Genomic DNA, 18,314 nt, shown 5'->3' with positions numbered 1-18,314 from the left:
ACCAGATGCCGAATCTTCAGGAATGACTATCAACTATTTCATCAGCAGATGCGAAGCCTTGCCAGTGGCGTCGCCTGCTGTATAAGACCAGCTCGGCCGGTGTAATTAACGTCCCAGGCAGACAGTCGGCAACACTCCAGGCCCATCAGCCAGCTGGCGTCAGTTGATTCACCGACACCTCACGAGCGGCCCACACGCTCCAAATGAACACCACTCCTCTGCACCTCACGGTCCGCAGCGGAGACGCCATGCGCGTCCCGTCGCGCTCCATCTACCTCCCATCCGTTACGGCTGTCACGATCGACTCAGACACGTCACGATCCGTCACGAGGCGTCACACGGTGTCGGCGCGGACGAATCACTTTAGTGCGGCCCCTCCGGTGGGTGGCCGCCGCGTCCCGTCAGCAGGGCCGGCAGACGAGGTCGTCAGGCGACCACCAGGAAAACGGCGTGGACAGACCCACCGCGCAGCCGCCGCCATCTGAAATTCAAATAGCCGGCCGCGCCAGCCACGGGGGCCGTCTGAGGCAGGCCGGTGAGCTGGCTGAGCTCGGTCGGCGAGCTGTCTAAGCTGGACAGCGAGTTGCTAGGACCGTAGCGGAGCGGTCAGCAGCACGGAGCCGGCAGAGCCATCCGTCTTCGTGTCGTCTTCGCGACAAAACGGGATCCTGCGATCAGCTCTCGCCGAGTCGGGTGTCGATTGAGGTGGGTTCGCGGAACGACTCCAGAGAACAGGTGATCTGAGATGTTAAAAATGCAACGGTCGGTCGGTAAAATATCGCTAATGTAACCAACGATAGCCGCAGCGCGGCCAGGCCAGACGGCAATCGGTGTTGTTTTTATACTCGACCTCGCGTCCTCATAGGGTAAAAATGGTCGTGGCTGCCTTGCCGTACAACCGCGATGGGCAAAGTCGTGAGGCAAGGCCATCGCCTCGGTAAATCGGTGCATTTCAGCGGACTTTCGGAGGGTGTTCGTGCTGCCCACAAGTGACGTGTAACTACTTGGTGCCCAGAGAGATAAGAAGTTTCACGACTTCTTGGATTCTCAGGGGTCTGTGCTAAGGGCTTGCGAAACAGAGTCAAAACAAAAGTATGTTGTGAGAAATGACCGGCATCATCTTGGCAATCAACGTGCGTTTCTAGAACGGAACGAAGTGTTAATGTTTTTCAGCCGAGGTATCGCTATCATACCTTGTCATCAAGGCCTGACCACTTAAGATCACCAGCAGTGAGAACTACGCGGTTGGAAGTACAGACATATCTTGAATTCAAACATTCGAAGTGTGTCATCACCAATTTGCATCGTAATAAACCACGAACCGGACAACCCGTGTTCAGAATGAGAGCAATGAATATGATGTCAACAACAATGACCACTATCCCATCATCAGCTCCTTAAGAAGCCACGGCGAATGCATCTCACTGCAGAACACGTCTGGCGTCTCCGCCCAATATTATATGACAGCCTGCTCGAACTCAAACAACGCGTGTCACCGCGGCGATGGCCATAGCGGGCTGGTTCAAACAGCGCCGCCACTGAATATGAGTGCCGCGGCTGGGGTCGTCGACGACCGGTTAACTTGACCGGACAGCCGTGAAGGGCGCGCCGGGCCGACATGAAAGACGCCGTCCGCTCGCCGGGCTGCTCCGCCGACCGGCCCGGCGGGTGACGGGCCGGTGACGGGACAGGGCCCGCGGCGGGTGAGACGGGTGACGACCGGGTCTCACCCGTCACCGGTTCGGAGGCCGACTGGAGGCCGGGTCCGTCAGACCGGAGGGATAGGGGCGGTGTCTCTTCCGCGACCCGAGATCAGACGTGACGGGCGCAACCACAGCGGACCGGCCGTCCAGATCTGACGGGCCGCTCTCGGCGGAGGTGTTCGGTGCCGCATTAGTAGTTCAGGTTGTCGAACCCAAGCAGGAAAGGGCGTGGTGACCGCTCTAACGGCGGCATCTTCGTACTGTAATCTTCACTTACCCGCTCCAGTTTTCGGCAAACCTGTTTTATGTCCTCAGACAACACATCACCATGGCTTCAGCATTAACGCCCGGTTACCACAGAACAGTAAAATAGTCGGCTACACAGAAAAATGCCACTGAGGTGGGCTCCGATGTGGATAAAGAGCAAAAAACTGGCCTAGACATCAACAGATAACGCTGAGCTCATAAGAGGATCCCCACGACCTGCGGTAAGGGGACCAGATCTCCAGCTGACAGGCCGCTCGCGCCACTTCGCCGCACTGCAGAGTACGCTAAACCAAGCACTCGCCAGCACTCACGAACCAGAGCTTTACTGTTCTCCGGATAAGACCGTCTGAATACGCGATCGTATCTTACTTGCCATACATGCCAGCACACGATAAGGGTTGGAGTGGTTGAAGATATGCGATACCGCTCCATCGCAGTGTCGCAACAGCCGTGTGCACGCGAATAATGAAGCCATCAGCACTTATCGGCCGCGGCAATGTAATCACCGCTGCTTCGAGCCGGCAGCAGTGAGACAGTCCGTGCATATATTTGGCAGGTCGATTTCGATCAGCCGGGCGGCGATAGGTCGTCGAACGGATTCGGGTCAGAGGCTTCACCTGACGCCCGAGCAACTGGTTCGCGGCCATATTCGGACCCGGCGCCGATCGCAGAGCCCGACCAGTTAGCCCGCGGCTGAGCTGAATCAGCTCGGCAGAATCACTACCGCGGGAGAGACGGATTGACTCAGTCCGCCGACGGCTGACTCAGGTCGCCGCTCGTTTGACTCAGCGTGGACTCCACCTCGTCCACGACTCACCGTCTCCCCAGCTGTCCAGAGGCCAATTTGGGTCGCGCGCCATCCAGCTGCGCTCGTTATTTCGGGCCGGCGAGAGCACCCAATTTCAGCCGGGACCGGGCCGGTCGCCATCAGTCCTCCGTTGAGACTCTGGAGATGGCCTGGCGTGCGCGCTTTGTAAGACGATTGGGCCACGCAGCGTGATCCCAAGGAGCACCGATTCAGCGACCGATCCGGACAGCAGATAAGGCCGTCTTTTCACGTGCCATACGGTCCTGAACAGACGGCTGTTTCACGGACTGGTTAATATTCAATGACCACGTCTTTCTGCTGAAAACTCCTGGAAGTGACACTACTTAATCAGATGTGGCTGGAAAAGGAAATGACGCCTGCCATGAAGAAAAATGGTGGGCCCGGCGTAATGAGCGATAATCTATCAGCTGTGTCCAAACTCCAAACACGGCGAGAATAATGGAAAATTACAGTTGCCGGGGATGTCGAGGTCAGGGGGGCCGTAACAAGCGGGGTCGTGACCGGTCTCTGCTTCCGAATATCGGCGCCAATGTCGTCAGACGTGCTCGCGCCGCTTCTATCATGCACATGCATGAAGCATGCAGTCATAAAAGGCGCCTAGTTTACACTTACTAAGCTTATGTTTAAGCTTTTGTTCAAGCTCATGCTTTTAAAGCTTACGTCTCTCCAAGAAAACCAAGTGCAATAAATATGCTATAGAAAAACGGCAGAGCAGCCCCGTAATCGTCGACTGTTTCGATACTTGCCAAAATTCTGCGAACGTTTCAATGTTATTCGCTTCTCACCATAGACATACACATCAAAATGCAGGCGAAACATATTATCTTTGTTCTAAACTAGGCTCAACTAGCACGATTTCTCTAAAGAAATGTAGAAGACTGCTGCTCGTCCTGACCTAGCTTCAGCCCCTGCATGGCCCCTTCACTAGACGGTTTACTGCAATAGCCTCAGTCCCTTTCGGTAGCGTAATTTAAGCCCATCAGATGCAAAGAAAACGAAGAACTAGCCATTTCACTTAACAATGACTGCCAATCTTGCATGTGCTGTTTTATTGAACGGGCTCTTGCACCAGATTATGGCACTGTGTCACAACAGACGTGACTGGGCCATTTTTAAGGCCGGCATCAAACACAGGCCAGCGCTCGATAACGTTACGAACAAGAAACAATGCCGGGTATTATTCAGCTCTTATGACTCGTTAATGATTGGTCGAGCATGCACCCAGGGCCGCTGAGGGGATTATGCAAAGACACGGGTGGGGTTCGCTTTGGAAACAGTAAGTAAAATAGACACTTCCAAGAAGCAGTAGATTTAGAGTAAATTGTTTTTTTAAAATTGAGACAATTTCACGGGCCACCGTCAGCTCTGTATTACATGATTACAAAATACTTTTGAATGTGCCCTGCGGCCTAAACTCCATTTCCAGCCGAACCGTTCGGAGACGGGCTCCGTTCTCATTTCCCGCGGCTGGTAGCGCACCGCAGCCCATCTGGCGTCTAATAGAGATCCCCATCCTGTTCTCTGACAAGTGTACATATGAGGTGTCTACTGCGGACGGACGCGAGTTCCTGCGGTCCCGAACCGGCCGGCGGCCGACGACCGGCGTTTCTCCCGCCTCCAGAGACACTAATGGCTATTTTCTCCGGACAGGGGTAGCATCGCATAATCACTTCCTCGCGCTGCGGCGCCGGCCATCTGCTGCAACGTTTCCGTTTTCCCACGCCAGGGGCGAGTGGTGTACCGGACGGGATGCTACGCCCCCCCCCCCTCGTCCGTCTCCGCCCGCGCCACCGGCCGTTGGGAGGGGCGCGTTTTGAACAGGTGTCTGGCGAGCCGCTGCCTTGACGGCTGCCTCGGAGCGGGCACCGCGGGCGGCCGGCGCTCCGCTCGACCTCGGCCGGGCGGCTCCGGCGAGCAAAGCGCCCAGGAAGGCCGCCAGATCCGGCCACTGAGCTCGCGGTGTCGCAAACGCCGCGCGCTTGTGCAACGGCCGGTCAGTGGACGGCGTGCTAATGCACGCCGCCTGCAGCCGCGCCGAGCGCCGCCGCTGCAGCGCGGCGGCAGCAAATTAGAAAAGCCCGCTCGCGCCGCCTCTCTGCGCCTCGTTCATTGACATGAACAACACATCAGCAGCAGAGTCACGTCGGTATGACGGCCATTACCAGCTAGCGTGTGGCACAGATTGGGAAAGCAGCAGCTGACCGGCCCGTTCCCCATCCTTGAACCCTCACGTCGTCATGTGGATTCGTTTGGACCATAGCAAAGTCCCGAGGGCCTCTTAAGGAGGTACCGATTCCACAAAGCATCCGACGCACTACGCACAAGACGTCGTTTCGAGCACGAACACCCGGATTCGCTCACAGTGCCGGAAACCGCAGAGTGTCAACAGTTACACACTCGGTCGGTGGCTCGTGACGGCCGAATCAGGCGGGCGATCCCACAGTACGTCATCGCACGTAACTGGCCGAGGATTACGGGATGGCGACGAGTAAAATCTCACTCTCACCCGCACTGGTGAGACATGACACCGGCAGGCAGGCACTGACCGCTCCCGGGAGGCCCGCACCGCCGGACGCCTGTCCCCGCACACAAAAACCACACAGACAAAAACACAATTTATTCCATGGACAGAGGCGGCTGTCCGTACTTTTTATGCAGAGGATTTCAGATCTTATCTGAAATTAGTCCCAGCGTTGTACCTATGTCGTTTTTTACTGCTGGCATTTGTGGGAATGTCCATGGCGAATGTCCTACACGACAGCGTGCTTAGTTCACATAAATATCGCCCCAATTAATCGCCAAGAGTTGGTCAAGAAAAGGAAAGGGACACAGTTATGTAATAACGATTAATATTTTCTGTTCAAAGTTGTCATTATAAATATTGGGGAGAACCAAAACTAAGAGCAAATGTGTGCAGACATTTCCGCATACCGTTCTAACACACCACGCGCGACAAGGATTCTATTCCCAGCCTGACCACGAGCCAGTCTGGCGTAACTGCCCTCGCGCAGAGCTCACTGTCCTCCGCGTGTCACGACCTCCATCGGCCCCGTCTGCGTCCGGCGCACACGTCCCCGGCTCGTCACGACACCACCCGGAACTGCTGGCGTCCGGCGGCGCAGACCCGGGTGGCGACAGCCCAAAACTGAGACGGCGGAGGGTCTCATGTCCACGCGGTCCCCGAGTGACCCCAGCACTGCCAAGCGCCACCGACACGGAACGACCATATTCTGATCGGTATTCTGGCGGCGCCGGCCGTCCGAGCGCCCGTCTGTCTGCCCGGCATCTGCACGACAGTCGTGTTGGCGTGCCGGGCCGCTCACACCTGGACACGGCGTCAATGGATGTCCGACGGTTTATCCCGCTGTTTATGCACGGAGCGTCGAGCGCCGTCTGCCGGCCGAGGTCCGGCTGGCAGCTCCGGCTCGCGCCATGCGGCCGGGCACTGCCGATCGACCGAGAGGCGGCTTACATCATCCGCCACTCAGCGGATAAAGACGCCGTATTCCTCGAACAGATGCGCCGCGTTGCGACACCCGGTGACAAGTCACTCAGGAGTCGCTCGTGCGCTGTGATGCGGGCCGATCGACGTGCGATGCTCGCGCCGCTCCGAGCCGGTCGTGACGGTGGTTCAGCCGGTCCTGCATGGCTCGAGGCTACTGAGAAGGCTGGCAGCGCGCTCCCAGCGCTCCCAGACGCCGTCGCGTCGGCCATCTCGGCTTTCTTCCGCACCGATAGCACACAAACAGCAGGTAATCGGCCGCCAGCGCCGGGCAAACAATACGGTGGCGGCGACCGTGGCGACCGGAGGCCTTCCAGACGCAGCGGCCAAGATGGCGGCTGCCGGGCGGTCCACGGCGGTCCACGGCGACGGTCCGGCAGTCCACGACAGCGGTCCGGCGGTCCAGCGGGCGGGCTCGTGTCAACAGGGTGGCCAAACGCCGCCGCCGCCGCTGCTCGCGAAGCTTGCGAACCGGCGGCGAATGTGGGTCAGGCGCGGTGGGGGCTCCCTTCTCCGCTTTGTCTCGCTGGAGTGGTGGGAAAAATGCGTGTCGCCTGTCTCTGAGCCGTGGTAGTGTACCGCACCCCGACGCGCGCCGCATAGGGGCCACTTTTTGCCACCCTGCGCAGGGGAGGCATCGTGTCACCATCTAATAGTCAGGGGTATGCTCAGTGTCGTGCAGAGAGACTGATCGGACTCGTTATGCAGCCGGCTAGATCTTCTTAGTGCACAACGTGTTTGGGAATAATGCCCCTACCTACTCAGAGATTATATTACAACATAGATTTAACGAGCACCGTCACTCGCCTGACATATTTTGTAGATAACGCGTCATTTAGAGAATGTTTTTGAACTATTTTTGTCTGGCTTACTGGAAAACTTCTGAGGAAACAATGCAGGAAAAGATCGCCACTTGGAGTTTCCAGTTTCTCCCATTTGTGCTCGTTATATTGACAACTGTGTTTTGCGTTATCAAAAAGACTTCATAGAAGCATAGCTTTGTTCATACTTCTAACTTTTGTACCAAGAGTTGGGGCAATGATAGGGTTTCCCTTAGAGACAATATCGTGCATGAATTCTCACTGAACAATGAGCACAATGCGAACAAGTTTAATCCAATATAAGGCTCCCTCAAATTCACATGCCTACACAGGCGTCGCGCTCTGCAGAGAAGTCTGCATGATCACCAGTCACAGACCACCCTGTCCCGTTTCACAGGGACCGGGAGCGGTCGGAGCGGCCGGGTGGGTCTCCCACCCGGTCGGCCGCGGCCCCGGGGACCTCGCGTTGCGTGCAGCGGCGGCCGGCTCTCGCTCGGAGACTGCAGCTCTGAGTCAGCCGCTAGCACCAGCCCGCGGCACCGGAGACTGCGGGCCGACACAGGGCGCTAGCACCGGCCGGCCGGCGAGGGGAGGCACGCAGCACGGGCGGCCCCAGGCGCGCAGCATGGGCGGAGCAGGCGCGCCCAGCGCCAGAGTCGACAGCCTTACATGGAGTGAGGAGGTGGTGAGAGACTACGCCCCGATTCCGTGTACGGAGATGAGAACACGCATGTGATGGGATCGTAGATGTGCAGATAATGCTGACTGAGATAAGGTGGGTTGGTAATATCTTGATGCAGCGACAGAAACTGATTCCATGACGGTGTTTAGGATTAAGCTCTTGTTTCACTAAGATTAACGTCCTACTTCAGAATGCTGAAGAGATGGACTCGCTTAATAAGGCGCACAAGGCGGCTACTTACACCTCAAACAGGCATCACATGACATTGGTCGCGGTCGCAGCCGGTTGTACCCACGTCATTAGTCTGAAGCGCGTGACCAGTGCACTCGCGGCCAAGGCCCGATCGTGACGTAATCACCGTCGCTGACGTCACGAGTCCTCTCGGCATCCTGCCGTCGAGACTCACCGTCTCGCTGTCAGCTCCATCGAGCTAACAACATTCCGGCTCCGATCGGGCAGCTCCGCGCCGCGGATGCCACGGTCCATGCCGGGTCACGACCGGCGCGGCCTGTCTCCGAACTGGCTCTATCCCACGGCCCTGACCTCCGGCGTGCCAAGCGCAGCCACCGGGCCCGACCGGCTCGGCGCGGCGGCCCGCTACTCGGCGGTGGACGGCCCCGTGCGGCCCGCGGCCGGGACAATAACACAGGCGGACCGCGGCAGCCGGTCGACCAGCTGGTAACGGAGAATTCTCCAGCAGCAATCAAGACGCATTGTCCCACGCTGCTGATACTCTCACTTATACATTGTCACAGGGCGCGAGTCGCCTTCTTGCTTAACTAGCCAGGCAAAACACTGATCAGACTTAGCTTTATCCACGCGGCACCTCGCGTTGAACAGCCACCAGTCTGCCTTCTTTCACACAGGTGATCGGACATTTCCAGCCAAGGCGGATTCAGCCGGCGGCGGAGTCAATAGGCGGGGGAGGCCGGGGTGGAACCGCGCGCCGGCTAGAGACCAGAACAGCGGCCGACGAGAAGGTCGAGGGACCGGGCGGCCGCCTGCCGGCCACGAGCGGGGCTTTGTTCGCCGTCCGACGGTTCATAATGTAGTGGATATTTTTCCCGTCGGAGGCGTCCCGTCGGGCGGCGGGCACCCCTGTGGAGCGCTCCGACCGGCCGGGCCGCGCGCGGCTCCCCGCTGACGACACCGCGTGCCCCGGCGGCGCCCGGCAGCGAGCCAGATTGGCCGGAGCGCTCTGTCACCGGGCACCTGCCCGCCGCCAGATGGGTTCCCCTCTCGGACCGCCACTCTGCCAGCCGTGCCGGGAACGGGCCGGGAACGGATCGGGCCGGGCCCGGCAGAACACCGCTCGGCGGTAAAGGTGTCGCGCGATTGACGTCACGCCACCGGACCGTCGCGCCGCAGCGCTCGCCTTTTCCTCGTCGGTCGCATTCCGCCGAGTGTAGCGCAGCCGAGCGGCGGCCGCCGCGCGCGGCGCGCTTTCCTTGCAGCCCCGCGCGGCGCGAAAGTTTCCTCCGTTTGTGCGGCTGATCCCAGCGAACCGAGTGCGACCGCGTCTGTCGAGCGGGTGACGTTTTACAGGTAATCGTGCAGTGGTCACCGCAAAAACTGGCCGGCGTTCCCAGCTCGGCCGGCCGCCGCGGCGCCAGGGCAGGGGTGCGGGTGCGGGGGCGGGGGCGGCCGGGTGGGCGGCGGTGGGAGGCGCAGGCCACTAATGCGTTCACCTCTGTGAACCTGCTGCTCTGTGATGCAAATCTGCGCGCGGCCGGCCCGAGGCACCTGCTGCGCGCGCGGCCGCCGGCTGGCACCCCTCTCCGCCGCGCCGGGCGGGACCGAACCCCACGACCGATCCCAAAACATGGCAGATAACAAGTTCGGTAATTGCTGCCTGTCCAGAAATCAGGGTCAGAGCGGAGGGGAGCGCGAGGAGACGGGCGACGCCGGCCGACCACTCGCCGAGCACATTAACTGAGCCCGAGCGGACCGTCCCGCCCCCGAGCGGCCTTTGTTTAAGCGGTCTTACCGTCACGGGGAGAGCGCAACTGATCAGTGGGACCGGGCTCAGTGACACGGTAGGACACGACCAGTAATAACAGACCCCCGTAAATGCACTTGTAAGGAGAGGATGACCCCAAAATGACTCAAATTTCTTTTCGACTAAAAAAATGAAGTTTAACGGTTTAATCTTGAGGCGGGATTAGATGTAAGAAACGTGTGCAAATGTTAACTTCACTGGAATGGATTACATGCTGCAAAACGCAATTTTTTAGCAGTTCGCGCACACGCATGGAAGAGACTGATTCGCCCCCAGTAGTGTTTGTGGTCACAGACCTGAACAAAATATGACAACGTCTAATGCGTTCGGCTGATAAGTCGTTATCGTTGGTCGAGCGCCGGCCACCAATTACTGAGGCCTGCCTGTACAGAAATTAAGCAAATTAAACGAGGGCCCGCGGAGTGGCCGCGGCCACCTTCCATTCCGTTTACCGATAGCGCGGCCGACGGGTTAATAGGTGCTCAGAGCGAGATGGATTGTTTTCCAGCGGTATCGGTGCGGACGCGACAACAGCCGACCCGTCTGCCGACCCGTCTGGGGCAGCCATTAATTCCTGTTTACCTGGCCGACCAGTCTGTTGGGGCCATTCTCTGCCCCTGCCGGCGCGCCGGGCGGCGGCGGGCGGCGGGCGGCGGGGGCGCCTACAGAGGGGAGAGATAGGGTCGCCAGGGCCGGCCCCTCATCGCTCACCGAAGGGCCAGGGCCCGCGTCAGGCGTCTCTGCATGCTTGGCTTCACAGGTGAAAGTGCGCCGCTGAAGTATCAACAAAGGTGGGAGCGTGGTGGCCGGCCAGAGCGCGGCTACTCGAGTGTTTATCATACAGATTTAAGCACGTCAAGTACGCAGTGACGGGAAAAGCGTATCAAACAGCGCGTATTATCTGAACGTGACACAGGAGCTGACGTGCAGAGTGTAATGACTGACACTAGGCCGGCCGACGGACAGCCCATAAAGGGGCCGGCTCGGAATGCCGCTATGTTTTACTGCGCTCGTACCGAGCCTGCTACACGGCCGCTCCTGCCTCATTCGGTCCAGCTCAGCTCTGTAACGATAGCTTTAAAAGCTCTGAGTCGTGCCGTCTCGCGGGCCGCCGCTCTCGCCTCTCGCCGACACTCGGCTCTCGCCTCTCGCCGACACTCGGCTCTCCGTCGGCCCGACCGCGCCCGGTCCACTCGCCGCTCCTCACAAACAGACGGCTATGCAAGCACCGTATTACCGTCAGCAGATAGCCGGCCGGCAGCGGCGAGAAAGCCGAGCGGCCCGCCGGCGCTCGGTCCGAATCAGAGGCGCCGCTCCGTAATAGCCGGGCCATCGGGCCGCCTCCATTGACCCACTAAAACGCTCTGAGACACGGCGCGGCTCTCACCGAGCGGACTGCATCCGGCGCCTCGAGCGGCACCGGTCGACACCGGGGCGTCATCTGCCGGGCGTCACCCGGGCGGCATCAAACGCCATCGGCCGATACCAGGGAGTCATCTGAGGGTCATCCGAACACACTTCCAGGGGTAGGTATCAGACACCAGCTGTGTCTGAATGGTCGACATCCCAGCGTCATCGGATGGCTTCAGGGCGGCATCGAATGTCAGTTTAGCGTCATCAGCGCACTACTGAACGTCACCCAGGCGTCATCTCCAATGACATTCGCCATCCTAGGTGCCGTGATTCATGGCGGCAGCGGCTGCGACACCGGCGACATACGATCGACGGTCTGGAATGTTGCCATATGGCCGAGGACCGCTGTTACCATATGAAAGACAGTCAGAGCCCAGAGTTACCATATGCCAGCTAACCAATGTTGTCGATTGACAGCAGCGCTGACAAAGCGCTACCCAAACCCAACGGAGCTCGGGGAGTCCAATCGGACGCCCTCCGCGACAGGCCAGCTGCCATGACGGGAAGCTACCGATCGAGGGACCATCTGGCAGCCCGGCGAACGCTAACGGCTAATGAGCTGCTTCAGATCGAGACTCTGGCGTCCAATCAGCCCTTCTGCGCAGCGGGAAGGTGGAGTGTAGACACAGACTCTCTGGTCAAGTACTGATATACTTGCTGGTATCGGACTCTCTGGTCAAGTATTGATATGCTTGTTGGTATGGGTTCCAAGGCGACACCGATAGTTGTTTGATGTGATGTTTATTTTAGATTATGGCAGATGCCCACATTCCTATTTCCTCATCATGTTTGATGTGCAAGATAGCACACATCGGGCCTCAAACAAGCCATGAATGATGCATTCAAATTTCAATGCTGAGTATTTACGAGTGCATACATACCAAGGAAAACCTCAGCACAGCAGAGTTATGTAACAGTTCTGATAAGCTCTGTAGTTACGTCAATATTTGAAAAGTCCTCAGTCCACAGGACAGGAGCCCACCTCTCTAACAGCAGCCTGGGAAGGGCAGCCATGTCTGGTTTTAGTGCACCTCCCCACACGGCTCCCGCTCCTGTCTCCTCTCGCCCGATCCGCCGGCGGCTATCATCTCATCTGCTCTCTCTTCTGCCGGCGGCAGCGATCGGCCCTCCTGTCCTCTGCCTCTGTCGGCGGGGCGGCTGCACCCCTGCGCCCGGGGCCGGTCGGCGGACGGCAGCGGCCCGGGGCGGCGGGCGTCTCTCTCTCGGGAGAGGCGCCCGGGCGCCGGGCGCCCATGCGCCGCCCGCCGCGGGCGCTCATTACCTTGGCCGGCTCGGTCGGTCGGCGCCCGGTATGCGCGCCGCGTGACGTCACGTCAAGATGGCGACCTCCGCGGGCACGAGCGGCCGCCGCCACCGCCGCTGCCGCTGGGAAGCTCGGGCAGGGCAGCAGAGGCCGCCGTGGCCCTAGCGCCGGGACCGGGCCGTTCCGTTCAGCGGGATTTAAAGGTCCTCGGAGCTGGCGAGCTGCGACCGAGCCGTTCCCACGCTGCAAGGGCGCCGCGCCGCGCCGGTTGGCCGCCATTCCCAGGCCATTCGACCGCGCCGTGCGGCGTTACTCACTGTTTGAGTGCCGCGCTTCTGAGTGCCGCCGGCAGCGGACGATCGTCCGCCGGGCGCTCCCTCGGTCGAGAGGTCACTATCAGCCTTCCACGCGAGTCCCGTGGGAGTCACGAGTCACCAGGGAGCTTCTCTGACCTCACAGCTACCGGGGAAGTCCGCTGACACAGCTCACAGGAGGCCGTGGTGAGGGGTATGTTCGCAGAAGGGCCACCGATGGCGCAGATGGTCACGCAAGAGTGCCAAGGTCGTCCACTGGTCAGTATGCAGCCAGACCCGACACAGACCACCAGGTCTGTGATGGTCTGGAGAGAGGTAGATGGGTGGTCTGGAGAGAGGTGTTGACGGTTGGTTGGGACGGGGAGAGCTTGACGTTGCTTTTAAATATGTTGAGATGGACATAGTTCTGGAAGTAAAAGTGAAGCTGAAGGAAAATGCGCTAAGTACCTAAATGAGCATTGAAGACGGGTGTTTTGGGAAGAAGGCGGATAAATAATCATTTAGCGTGCCAACATAGAGCCCCGCTTAACAGCCTCATCCGACAAGTAGTGTGAATATTGCCACTGACCGTGAGAAAAGTTTTCAGTCGGAATGCGAAAGAAAGGGAGACAACAACAGCAATCATCAGACTTTTTCATTGTCGGTATAAACATGGTCTTATTTGGAACAATACCAAGCACAACATCTTGCGACACAAAAAGATGCATATCTCTATTATGCTCCGTTAGTTACTTGCAGGATAGCCTTTGTAACATGCTGAGAACGATATTGACCGGCTGAAGTAAGATGGCAGATAGGCTTTATTCCCTTCTCCGATAAGGTTATTTACCATCCCCGCGGGTCACGAGGGGCATCGAGACAAAGAATCGGCCCGATCGGCCGTCTCTGATAGCGCCCCGGGCGTCTCGGCCTGCCCAGAGGCGGCCGTCGCGTCCCATTAGCCGGGACAGCGGCGGCCGGTGAGGGTGCTCGCTGCACGGCCCTCGCAGGGCTTCCCAGAACGCTGAGCCGCCCTTCGACCGATCACTCGATAAGATGTTGGCCGAAGGAGGCCGGCTGGCTGACGGTTCGCCAACATAACCTCAACTCCTAGAACACCGGCGCAAATATGCTAATCGGCACTGCATGCAATCTGGATGAGTGCGGGAATAATTTCCTCGGGCCGACATGTGACAGTTCACAGATAACTGACCTACTGTATAGCAAATGTCGTGGTAACTCCCGCAGCTACTAACATTAATTCCGCAGATAACGTGTTTCGAGAAGAACGGTTTCAATTCGAGTGGATGTGTCATCGCGAGCTGACGACTTGTCTGAGCGCCTCTGATGAGCACGACGTGCACGACTATGATGCGACTGATATGGGACGAGTTACTCGTAACGGCATGAACCAGATCTCTCGTGGCTCGGCCTCAAAAGCGTACAAATCTCCTCAGCATCGCATAATGTGCTCATAATGCAAACTGTTCCGGTCCCAAAATACATTTATCATGAAATGCGTCCCGGCGCTATATCGTCTCATGCGTAAATAAAAATAATTCTGCTGCATGTGAAACTCTAAAACCATGCGACAGAGTAAGCAAAAATAGTATCTTCGAAGCGTGGCAGTAACATACAGAAGTATTTGGATCAACTTACCTTGTTGGTGGGTTAATTATTTTGCTTAACAAATGTACAGTTTCCTCAGACCTTGAAGGTGAAAAATAATATATGTAAGGTAAGTTCAGAAGGCACGTTAGAGCTGTCAGCCGCTCTGACGAGCTGGGTATTGTTCACAATTATCCACCCAACACGATACAGCGGTTTGAAACAACCAGATTATGCCAGTAAGAACACAATAAGCCAATTGGCATTGGATGCAGACAAGATCGATCATATGCACCATGAGCAAAACTGGCATTGAATGCCTGAAAGACAAAATGATATCTTTTCTATCTTTCAGACAAGCTATTAGCTATTTCACAATCAAAGGCATCGATTTTTTTTTACAAAACAAGCCTAGGCCTCTGATGCAAATCGTAACCAAAATTCATTGTGCGCCAGAACAGTGCCCTCCTTCCTCTCTAGTTGCACAGACAGCAGAACGAAGGGTGACGCCAGGGTCATAACGGTGTTCCACTGGATATTGCCTCAGATCGTTATTCGTCCCCTTTGGAGCCCATCCCAACTGGGGTAACTATTGGGCGGGAGCGGAATGTCGGGGTGAAAAGGCATTTCGGGGAATAATGGCCCTCAGGACCTCCATTGTCTTTGACAAGTGAAGATACCTTCCAAGGCAAGGGTTTGAAGGGTTCGAAAGAAACTTGTAGAACAATCGGCTGGAATTGTTTTAACATTTATCACGGATGTTCTCTGCCGATGAAGTTAAAATAAGTCTTCACAACTTGGTTTAGGTGTGTACCACTACCTAGACCATTTATGTTTTCTAGAAGCGAACAGCTTTTGTGTAACTTGTAACCTATCCCAATCTCAGTTTTATCTTGATTCATGGTCATCTGGAAACCGATACCCGTGAGACGGCCCCCACCGTCCTCTAACTCTCCAATATCTCGCTGCAACACGGACAAAGCTCCGTGACACCCAACCCCAGACCAGCCAGCCTGACGAGCGCCACGGTCGGAGACGAATTGAGCCCGGACCGAGAGCCGACAGGTCGACAGCCCACTCCATTGTGCGCGTCCGAGCCTCCTTGAGACGCCGCCGCCGCCGTCCGGCGCTGTCCGAGACTGTCTGGCGCTGCTCGGGCCTGTCTGGCGCAGTCTGGCGCTGTCTGGGCCTGTCTGGGTCTGTCGGGATGTCCTGGGCTGTCTGTCCTTGCACTGGACTGTTCGGGGTGTTTGGGGATGTTCTCCCTATCAGGGAGATGTTCAGAACTGTCGGAATATGTCCAAAACTGTTTGCTACTGTCACGGTTGTTCGGAATTGTCCGATACTGACCGGACTTGTCCGAAACTGTCCGAGGATGTCCACCCCTGTCTTCTGCAGTCGGAAATGTCTGGGACCCTGTGGGACTGTCTAACGCTCTCCAGGACTGTCTGTTGCTGTGCTGTCGAGATTGTGCGGGGCTCTCGGACCCAGCGGAGGCAGCGGGGAGCCGCGAACAGCGAGCCCGTCGCCCGCGCCGCCGGCCAGATTGTTTTCCACGCGTTCCGAGGTGACGTTTTTGCCGGGCCGGTCGGAGCGGGCCGCGGCCGGCCGGCCCGGTCCCCGCCGAGGCCGCCGGTCCAGCTGACCACCGAGCGGCGGCCGCCGGGCGGAGGGGAGCCACCTCAGCGGCCCCGCAGCGCGGCTCCCACGGGCCGGCCGAGACGCCCGCGCGGGTAGCATGATACCGCCAGAGAGGCACCTCAAGTGCAGCGTAAACGTAACCGATACGGATGACAGCGAACACAGCGAGCCTGAGGCGGTTATCGGGGTCGGTGTTTGACCAACAGGTGGTATCGGAGGGACGCTATCGGTGGAGGGCACACAGAGCGAGGTCAGGGCGGTGAGGCGACCCGCTGCGTACGACGTGAAACGTACTACGGACGTATGGCGGGCCTGGTCCGATGAAGAGCTTTTTCACCACGCAGCGTGCTGCGTATTATTGAGAGGTGGAGGAGAGAGTGGCAGAGCAGCGGTGTGGCAGAGGCGGGGAGGTAGTGGCGTAACACGCATCGGCATCAGCACACGACCAGCACAGGCATGTTTACGTTCGAGGTATCACGATAATACTGATCAAGGCGTGAAAACAAAGGCTATGATTTCAGCCAAACATTAAACCACCTCGTGGTCAGCTCGTGATTCAGCGGCAGTGCGCCGTCAACAAAGCACTGACCGTAGGTCGACGGCGAGGCCTTACCTAGCTCGGATTCCGATTGCAGGCGACTTTTGGACAATCGCGTTCGCACAGCGATGTCTGCCAGACACGGTCGCGGTTCTGGCTAGCGCGTGGCGGCGGTGCACTGTCCGAGTTCGTTCCCCGCCCGAGCCTCCCGGCACCGACACACTCCCTCCTCCCTGAACGTCCGCTCGCGACTGGTGCGCCACCTCCCGGCCACCTGCCGCCGACCACCGCGCCGCTGACGCATTCTGGGTAGGCCACTCGCGGCCGGCTAAATTACAGGTAAACATTCGTGGAGTGAGTGGGATTCGCCTGTACCATTACACTGCTGAGGTGCTGGTGCGGCTAGATCCAGGTAGTGGTGTAATCGACTGAACAGTGAATAGCCAGAAGAGTTCGGCTGGGTACGAAAGAAGAGTATGTCGAGGTCGCTTCTGCCATTCGACTGGGTCTTGTCGATGGAAGAATGAGTGTTTTATGACGAAACATAGCTTTACGTGGAACAAATTGAGCTCAAAGTTCTTTTTCGAGCCGGGCCTGAGGGATTTTTAAATAATTCAATTAGGTACATTACCTACTAGACATAACATCGTATAATGCAATATCTTGCTGTTCGGTATTTTGGTGTAAGAAACAGACATTATTGCGTAAACAAAAACGCGTGCTCTTTGAACGAAGAAAGACGACTGATGCCTGAGGATGATTGAAATTCGGTATTTGGAGGCATCCCTAAATCATGAGAGCATTGAAAATATCATGGTTGGTCATGGGGAGCGGCAGTTTTTGCCACGTTAAAGAAACGAGACTTTATTCACTAACGTGCAGTTAAAGGCAAATGTAGGCATACCCTTGGGCGTACCTAATCAAGTTTGATAAAAAGACAAATTGACGCGGCAATAGGTTTGCTTTTGTACCGGAAAGGCAACGAGAAAAAAATGAGTGAGCACGAAAGCGTAAAAAGAGCTACTTTCGCTATTGGCCTATTCTAATGTCTCCAGAAAGAGAGCTAACAATAGATATGCATTATGCAATATGCATGCAAAACGCATGATAACGGTTATTAGAAAAGTCGAGAACAATCAGTGCCCGGAAAGGAAGCAAACGGCAAACGCGTTAAAGTGAAAGGCCAAGATTGCAGTCTAAAATAAGATCTTAGTTGGCTTCTCTTCGCATTGCCACTTTATACTGGAAGTTAAGATATATTTTCAAAGGTGATAAAGAAAAGTTTTTTTTTACATCAAATAAAGCAAAACTTGTATCAAAGTACTTTAACTAATGAGCACAAACTATAACGGGGTACTATAAGCGCGATCGATTTCGGCTTTCTTTTTGGAAATGTAAGAAATCTATCTGACAAACGGCATTTTTTGACGCGAGTATTCTGAACAAGGCGATGATATTTCAACAGCGAAGAGCCGGCGAAGTCTGTTTTAAGTGCTGCTATCCTTCGAAACTGAATGTTTGCCGAGAGTCGCGATTTGTGCTATTGTCGGCATTTGTCGCTATGCGGCTAGCCTTGAGGAGCTGTGACCTCGAGACTTAAGATGGCCAATCACGTGTCCGTGATGAATCCGGTGATGTGGAGGCGCGTGTAACGACCGATGGTCTCCGCCTGTTAGTTAGGGAGCGATAATGGACAAACAGAGGACACCGTCGCCAAACCCCCCAGGCCGCGGAACACCGAGAACAGCTATTTT

General features: G+C 56.9%; 1 protein-coding gene across 2 annotated transcripts in view; it reads right to left on the bottom strand.

Annotated features, from left to right (window-relative positions):
* Positions 1-18,314, bottom strand: part of LOC122382075 (epidermal growth factor receptor-like) — a 79,131-nt gene that overhangs the window by 14,967 nt on the left and 45,850 nt on the right. Inside the window, exon 1 of one of the 2 annotated variants that reach the window (XM_043366984.1) lies at positions 16,636-16,822. The exons of the other annotated variant lie outside the window; for it this stretch is intronic. The gene's annotated coding sequence lies outside the window, so the exon portion shown is untranslated. Of the gene's footprint in view, positions 1-16,635; positions 16,823-18,314 lie in introns of those variants that run through there. 2 annotated transcript variants of the gene reach the window in all.

Source organism: Amphibalanus amphitrite, unplaced genomic scaffold (assembly GCF_019059575.1).
Source record: "Amphibalanus amphitrite isolate SeventyFive unplaced genomic scaffold, NRLGWU_Aamphi_draft 000133F_arrow, whole genome shotgun sequence".
NCBI classification, from domain to species: Eukaryota; Metazoa; Arthropoda; class Thecostraca; order Balanomorpha; family Balanidae; genus Amphibalanus; species Amphibalanus amphitrite.
The sequence above is the reverse complement of the archived record's forward strand: the minus strand, read 5'-3'. Positions and strand labels throughout refer to the sequence as shown.